Source organism: Amblyomma mixtum, chromosome 2 (genome assembly GCF_055824585.1).
Source record: "Amblyomma mixtum isolate Tamu chromosome 2, ASM5582458v1, whole genome shotgun sequence".
Taxonomy (NCBI): domain Eukaryota; kingdom Metazoa; phylum Arthropoda; class Arachnida; order Ixodida; family Ixodidae; genus Amblyomma; species Amblyomma mixtum.
The window spans coordinates 191,094,417-191,102,871 of NC_143013.1; the positions used below are offsets into that span (position 1 = coordinate 191,094,417).

Here is an 8,455-nt window from a genome sequence, read left to right on the forward strand (position 1 = left end):
TAGTCAGGTTGATAATGATAATGATGAATAGTGCTTCATGGCTTAAAGGGCCGCGGACTGGAACTTGAGAATTTCCCACGCATTATCCACATGCTATTTAACTTAGCCACGCTGGGACTTCCAAGAAACCGCTGCACCGTATCGGACTTCAAGCATGCCCTCAAAACGTTACAATATGGACGAACAGTGGCACAGGCTGGTCTAGCAATACAACGCCCACTGTTGGAAGCTGCAAAACAGAGTACAAGCGCATCCAGAACTATTCGGGCTAAAACCCCCGTGAACAAATCTCAACTCATAAAAACAGGGAAACGGAGGCATCTGTCTCATGCCTCCGTGACAAGTGTTTCAGGCGGGCTACATGTTTGGATTACTCAAAGCTGTGTACGTTGTATTTGGAAAGAGCTTGCAAACTGCAGGTCTTGCTTACGTCTTTTAAGCGTCTGTTCTTTGTATTCTTAGCGTTCTCACCTGGCGCAGAAATTTCCATTGTTTAGTGCAGTTTTTATTCTTTTTCAACTCTCGGGCCTTTTTGCCTATCTAGCAAAAGTAACACCCATGTACAATTAGTTGCTAAAGGATGTTGTTACTGCTTGAACACATGTGCACAAAAAATGACTCTGCTCTCTTTTCCAAATGGGAATAACAGGACGACCCGCGCCGTATGCAGCGTGCATAGTCAAGTGCGTGGAACTAATTGACGTTTTTCTCCGCTGCAGCTGATAGTGGCATGGATTGTTAGCGCCCATCAGAAACGAGTAACAGACGATGCTTGATCCGGAGAAAGGATTTCCGATCATGCAATATCACCTCGCCATCTTTTCGCTTTGTTTCTATCCGAAGCTACCCCGCCCGGAGGTCGAAGCTCGCCGGATGTTGTTAAAATGTTCTAGTACTTGGCTAGTTTCGTGTTTCTTTCGCTGCGGTTTCGTATATAAAGACGTCAGCTTGCCAACCTAGACACTGAGCCTGTTGTCTAGAAGTCTGTCTGAAAGCACACCGTCACTTATAAAGCAAACATGAGGACTCTGCTGCTTGTTTTGCTTCTGGGCGTGGCGGTGACTTTTGCTGAGTGAGTTATCTGCTCTGTACATCTCACTGTACGGTTACTTTTGGCTTTTACGTATTCTGCTGCATTTTTGTGTAATTTTTGAGTGCGTCTCTGCGTGGAAAGTTTATTGTAGTCGGAGTTTAAGTTCTCTTATCGGCCAAGAGAGTGAAAAGGTAGGGCTACTTGAGCGCAAAATATCTTTTCTCTCGTGTGCACTGCGAAACAGCAGTGGAGTATCTTAGAGCTCACGGAATAGTTCTGCACTGTGTACTCAATCGCTCACATTCATTATGTTGTAAGAAAATAAGAAATGCGAAATTCCTCGTGAACGCTTCTGCCACAAACAAATTTATATGACTCAAATAACCTTCGCATTAGAAAAAATAATCCAGAACACGTGTCACTGAGAAAAAACATCAACAAGTGGAAGAGAATTTATTTTTAAGGGAACAGCTTTTTCGCCGTCCAGGTAACGTTTTCTTCAAAACAAAATTTCACTGAAGTGTGTAGCAGGCTACATATACGCTAGAAATGAAAATATTCTGTACCGGTGCAGTGATAGGGGCAATATGAATGCATAAAGAACATCAAACTAAACTTCCACTGAGCATTGGTATCGTTGCGAGCCACATAAAAATTTTCTGTCAACTGGGTACATTTCCAAAAGATAGAACAGAAAGGTGAGCCTTCAGAGACAGCAAAGGCTTGTTTTTTCCTAGGGTAGCGACGCAGTTATCCGTTAGCACTTTCAGACATCCGCTAAATCGCAAAAAAACACAAGCTAACAATTCAAGCTACAACCTAGCAATTCAAAACAATACGGCACCGTTTTAAATAACTTTCGGCAGTGTAACGTAGTGCAAGGTATGATTTTTCTGGAACCAAAGGAAAAAATACTTCCTTGGGAAACAGTAAAATGATTGAGGGCCTCCATCAAACAATGCTTAAGAAGAGGGAAGACATTTATGCTATGAACAGTGACTCATTTTGGAATATAGAAGTTTCAGCATCTGGGAACATATACTAGTGAGAAAATTAGTTACTATTCGGATAGACGACCTGAAAATTCTAGCTAGCGGAAATCAGCGTTTTTAAATTTATTGATGGGCTCTTGGGTGTAAGGATGGGTTGGAATAGGCGAAAAAAACACATAGAGAGAATTCGTTCACATCTCTTTAATAAAGACACAGAATACCATCGAATGAAACTTTGGGAGATGGCTTCTTCTAAACACCAATGAATAGGTGATATGCAGTTTTCTGTCAGAAGAGAAAAGTCAGCTTTATCTATGAGCAAGCACAACGTTACACTCAAATATCTTCTAAAGCGGCACGGTAATCTGTGGAAGACAAGCCGTAGTTCTACGCATTCAAAAGTGTAAATTCGAAAATCTCTTTATTTACAGCCAAATCTGGAGCGCGGACTACAACGAACACGCCCAGTGCGTTGACACAGTGAGTATTTGATCATCGGAGCAGATGACTTCACGGGAGGTTTTTCGGTTATACAGTAATTATAAAAAGAAATTGTTTATGTTCATAAATCTGTGCGTGTGACCAAAGTAGGCGCGGGGTTAATGTCAGGCTACATTTGTGAGATTGATTCTGCTTTAGTGGTTCCAGTACGACGTAGGGCAGCTTCAATGGGGCTGGAGCCATGTCAACCCAAATAAGCACTATGTTATCGCGAGCCCGAAATTTCGAATAACATTTTTGTCCAGCATTCAAACGTCTACTCAAATACCGAACATACCATAACGAAACAACTGTGCAGTTTTTGTCTCTTGTCTTTAATATTCACCGCTGTTGTTCTCACCTTAGAGCAATAGCCAAGCAGACGCACTACGAGCACAATTGAATCCCTTTTTATGCTAATGTTGAAAGCATGTGCACATAATATTTTGAAAGCGCCGAGTTATTTTGCAAGACAAGGAGAGAAGCATATCTCGATCGTTTCAATACATTTCGCGATATCACTCCTGTAGTGTATAACGGCTTGTATATCATTGAGTGGGTGAGAATAACCAGTATTCCGCTAATAGCGCGTAAATGTATTCGTGTGCAGGAGCAAAACAAAGGAATCGACATCCAGTAAAATGAGAAGTTAGAAGTTATGACAAAGTAGAAACACCGAAGCGACGTTCCCTCATTCACGAAACAATGATCAGCACAAAATGGGAAAATGCCCTGTCATAATAACAATTATCTTAACGTGTGATTCCCCCTGTTTTTAACCTTATGCTGCCAACTTACCGTTCCTTATTATGTGCGGCAGCAAGTGCTGTCATGGAAGTCACAATATTTTCGGTTCATATTATCAGCTAGTGCAGAGTAATCGCCTGTAAAAGCCCGCAAGGAAAAAAACCTTCACATTCAGGAAGGGAAGACATTATTCCGTGAAGAACATTCCAGTCAAGAAACCGTGAAGTTTTTTCTGATATTTAGTTTTTTTCGTTTCGAATAAATAAACACTTTAGGGAACAAAATTTTGCTTAAACAAATGCATCAGTCCTAAAATGCAGTCGAACACGCTGCATTGGTTTCGCTTTGAGATTTTTTTCCTTTGCGCCAACGCACCACCGTCAGGATGTGAACAATATATTATGGAAAATCAGCAGCGCCAAAATTCTACTGTTCTTCATAAATATGGTGCTGTTGCGACCGGTAACATGCATTAGTTTCAATAGACAAGCCTTGATATCAGTTTTCTGCTAGCGTCTGCGAATTTCAAAGGCGCTTAGGTTGCAACTTGCAAGCGCGGCGTCCCGGCGCATTTGCATACCTGATAACCTATAGGAAATTGTATTTCAGTGCCGACCCGATGAATGCCCAAGTGGGTGCAAAAGTGGCTGTGCCTGCTATCGAAGATTCGACCACCCGAACAACAATGGGTATTGCCTGGATCCAACCAAACCTGTACCGGAGAGCTTCCGGACATTGGGATTAAACAACTAATCGGCTTCACTGCGGCCGGTGTAGTCATTCCTGACGAATAAAAGTGCTTCTCGGGAAGTTGAAACCCCCATAACCTTCGTTGTTTCAGTGATCGCATGATTTGATGTTGGGGGGCACGAATGTTGTGTCTTTTTTCTTTAGCTAATGCAGCCGCATGTATCGCGATACAAATGCTTCAGCTTTCGACTTCTAAACGGCGTTTTTTCATACTAAATCCGTCATGCGTTAATTTTCGAACAGCACTGATGCACAAACGAGTGTTGTCGTCAACGTGTAGTGGGACGTTAATAGAATACGGCACGCATTTGCACGATCCACAGAGGCATATATTTTAATGCGAAAATATTGCTCGTACCAATACATGGAACGCCCGCGACGTGTGTTGGTGTGCGTGCTTGCACATGGTCGAAAAAAAAAACAAACCTCAGGGATCGCAAGAGGTGATGTCTTCAAGCGGCCTTTAGAAACACACAGCGAGACCAGTACCGCCATTTCAGACAATCATACCGAGATGTCATATAGTTACTGCGCATTTTCTTTGCAAACCAAATTGGGTTAAAAAAAATTACAGGAAGCCTAAGCTTCGCATTCACAGGGGAATGTGACAGCCGGTTGCAGCACTGCCAGGGAGTCAACGGAACGCCATCGCCCACCCGGCGCGATGCCCTAGCCGTTGGACAAATCGCTCGAAGTCTCTACACGGCCGGGCACTTCCCGGCACTTCCCGGGCTGGGAGAGCACGAGAGGTCGCTGGGGACGTCTGCCGCTTCTTCTAATCTCGCTCTGCACTGCCGTGACTGCAGTAAGGAAAATGACAGCGTGTGTACCCCTGACTTGGGGCATGCTGACGCTGTCTTCAGGCACAGGAATCAGAAGTGCCGGGAAATAGTAGAGGCGTATCTGATCGCCACATCGCGCATTCCATGCGTTGCAAAACCTTCGGTGGCGTTACACCAGGTAGAACTGGAATATCTTGATAGTACTGCTGCAGTGCAGTGAGGCTAATGCACACGTGTGGTTTGGTTTGCTGTTTATGTTGTTTTGGTTTTTCATGCTTTGTGCGCCTGCGCGTGCTGGGTTGAAGCCTTTATAACCACGAGTTTTTCCTAATAAAAATTTCAGTTGATAGTCAGCGCTTATTTGTTTGCGTGTTTCTTCCTCTGTCTTAGTTTTTCGCGCTGTACATAATGTTGAACGTTCACCAACTCTCCCAGTTTTCGGTTCTGCTAAAATAATCTTAGTAGTGCGGAGCGATATGATCACAAGAGAAGAAAACGCCGTTCGGAAAAAACGCCGGAACAGAAAGAAGAACGGCCTGCTAAAAGAAGATTGCAGTATACAACCAAGAAGAAAGCAGAGCATTGCTGTGATTCGAGACGGTGACAGCGTGGCTCAGCGACGTCAAGAACAAGAGATAAGAGTTGGCGAGTTCGAGCCTGCTAGGCGTGAATTCGAGAAACGAAACTACCGGCAGAACCAAGCGCAGCCAGGTGTTACTGCTTTCGAAATCAGCCAGGCTTAACCAAGTAAGCCTTCAGCCAATTTTTTCTCAATTCCGGAATCTTCCTCTTGAATCTTCCTTGAAATGAGCTGTGTTTGGTGCGAGAGGCTTTTAGAGTCTAGTCTCTAATTTTGCCGAAGTAGGACTTCCCATTGGGGCGCAGTTGTGACGTGAAGGAATGTAAATTTTCCTACCATCGGTGACCGCAAAAAGCCTTCTCAGTATTTTCTACATCAGAGAGCTGAGCCATGTTGGCACTCTTCTGTTTAACCATGTTAGAGTTAACATCTATAGCCATAGATGGTAAATGGTCTCACAGAGTCTAGTGCCGTTCAAGTGATCATACGTCTATGTAAGTCTTTCTGCGTGCGGTTTTCTACAGAATTAATCGCGCGTTAACAGCAACGAGAGCGGCCCAAATATCAATTATGTGGCAAAGATTTCTGGAATTATAATGTGCCTTCAGGCATGGTGATACTTAACACGGATGAGGCACACCATGTGTATTATTCCTTCTGGAAGCTGGAATTCCTAGAAAGCTTCACGAGAGCTATATGACCGCATTTAACAATGAAAGTGGTAATTACATTATGCAAAATGAAAAATAGAAAAATTGCACATTTTTAACTTACATTTACTCACAAAATAATCATCAAAATACGGTGCCAACGCATTCCGACACTGCTTTCCAGTCTCATTGTAGCTTTGACTGAAAGCAAAACAACCTGCATAAAGTGAGATTATTTGATAGAAGTTAATTGGCCCTTCGGGCCTTCAAGCTTCTTCCTGATTCTTCGAATGACGTTCATGATAGTGACATATTCCGAGCATCCTTTCAGTTCAGACAATTAACGCTGATTGATCATAGAATAAACGGATATAGGTGTATTGAAAAGTGTGTCGCTCCTATTGTTCTGATTACTCAATAACCAAGGAGATGCGCATGCCAAAAATTCGCAATGACAGCTCCGCTGTCATTGCGAATATTTCCCCATCTGGGTGCCGAAACTTCAAACATCTTTACCACAGGTCGGCATATCTGTCGCTGTTTCAAACGTTGCTTACGCATGCCAACTTGGCCAAGGTGGCACCTCTGCATTTATCACCGATCTGAATACTCTGATCAAACCCTGAAATATCCCTCTCCCGCATTGTCCGTAACGATAATCAGGGCTGAGGTTACACCTCAAAGCAAATAAGTGAGGGCTAGACTCCGGCATATTTGAACCTGCCACCTGCCACTGGCAGCTGCAGCGAAGATTTACGTCATGTGAGGCACATCCTGAATGCTTCTGTTATCCTTTAAAAAATCTTTGAAAATACTTTCTCAGAAGAGTGCATAAACTCGATCAACCCCTTCATTCTCTTACCATGAAAACCTGAGCCATGTGGCGCACTTCCACACTCAGCAGAGAGCCCACAATCACGAGCGAAAGTTGGCGAGTCCTTTCCAGCTGCTTTTCGATGCTTGCGCTCACCTACGCTTCACGCTAATGCGGAATTGTTTTTAGATATGGCTATCAGCAGATTCTTGTAGGCGTCACGTAGCTAGCATGGCAGCGGCCAGTCAGCAGCATCACTCTGGCAGGTAACGACGCTCCCTTCTCATGGAATGAACGCGAGTAACGACGCTCCCTTCTCATGGAATGAACGCGAGCGTCGACTATGGCGCAGACGGTGGAACGCCAACCTTTGAACGTGCAAAGGTTGATAACATTAGAAGCAAAGGCGCGACCACACTGAAATTCTAATTTTTACTAAACGTAACTCCACTTCTACAAAACGGATGAAAGAAAATTGTAACTGGAGAATATTCGTGAATAGGCATTCTTTAACACCTCGGGAATACCACACCTTTCCAGTGCACGTTAAAGAACCCCAGGTGGTCTAAATTTCCGGAGCCCTTCACTACAGCGTCCCTCATAGCCTGAGTTGCTTTGGGACGTTAAACCCACTAAACCAAACCAAATACCACACCTTTCAGATCCCCTTTAAAAAACCTACCCCCCCCCCCTCCCGCCCCGAAAAAAAAAAGTGGAATCGCAACTACTGCATGGCTCCGAGGATCGACAAATCGAAGATAATAATTTTATCTTATGCTCGCGCACTTTTTTTACACAATTTCTTTGTATTTTTCAGAGGGATGGACATGCATTGCCGATGAGTCTTACCCCAAAAGAAAATATCTCGCCTCAAAGTTTCAAATTACACCAATAAAATTATAGAGCTTGTTTCTGGAAAGAGTATGAAATCCGAGAGCGAGTTTCTGAAAGCATGGCATCGGGTATCATGCTCATGGACTTTAATGTGACAATTTTAAGACTATCGGATAAATCCACGCTGCACCTCAAATACGCCCTCTTCCGGAGCGCGTATTTGTTGCGCCGTGGTATATTTCGCTGTCTTGCAAACACAACGAGATCCTTCCGTACACACGTATTTATGCACTTCTTTCCTTGCGCATGCGTTCAGGGACAATGCGTGGAAGGCGACAAATTCTATAAACGTCAACTTCTAGCGAAGCAGTACACACAAGCAATGCTTGCTCCGCGGCAGAGCGGTCGAGCACGTTGTGAAGAATCGGCGGCACTAAATGCTGGATAGGCACTCTAAGATTTTCTTCCCTTCCGAGTAGTCACCTGCGGGTGGAGCTTACAATTCTGCTGTCACCTCACCATGCCAGAAGCTCTAGCCAGTTGTTGTCTCGTCCAGCCCGCCATTCCGCGGGGTAAAATTTCCTGACAACCTCATTCAGCCTTTCCATGTTACTTTTTTTTTGTCGCGCCATGATTCTTTTATTGCAGTTCATCAGAATTACTTCTTCTGGCACCTTTTTAAGTTTGTGTGCGCTGCTGATTTGCTATAAACCAGTTGCTGCTGAACGCTCAGCTTGGGCCACCGATATCTGGAGGTAGAAATAGAACCTAGGATCATGCACAGCTGATAGCC

At 44.0% G+C, this 8,455-nt stretch overlaps 1 long non-coding RNA gene across 1 annotated transcript; it reads left to right on the forward strand.

Moving 5' to 3' along the window:
* Positions 1 to 916: 916 nt before the first annotated feature.
* LOC149361899 (uncharacterized) lies at positions 917 to 4,078 on the forward strand. Its single transcript, XR_016288460.1, has 3 exons — positions 917 to 1,072; positions 2,457 to 2,505; positions 3,862 to 4,078. It is a non-coding gene; the product is annotated as an uncharacterized LOC149361899 (long non-coding RNA).
* The last annotated feature ends 4,377 nt before the right edge of the window (positions 4,079 to 8,455 follow it).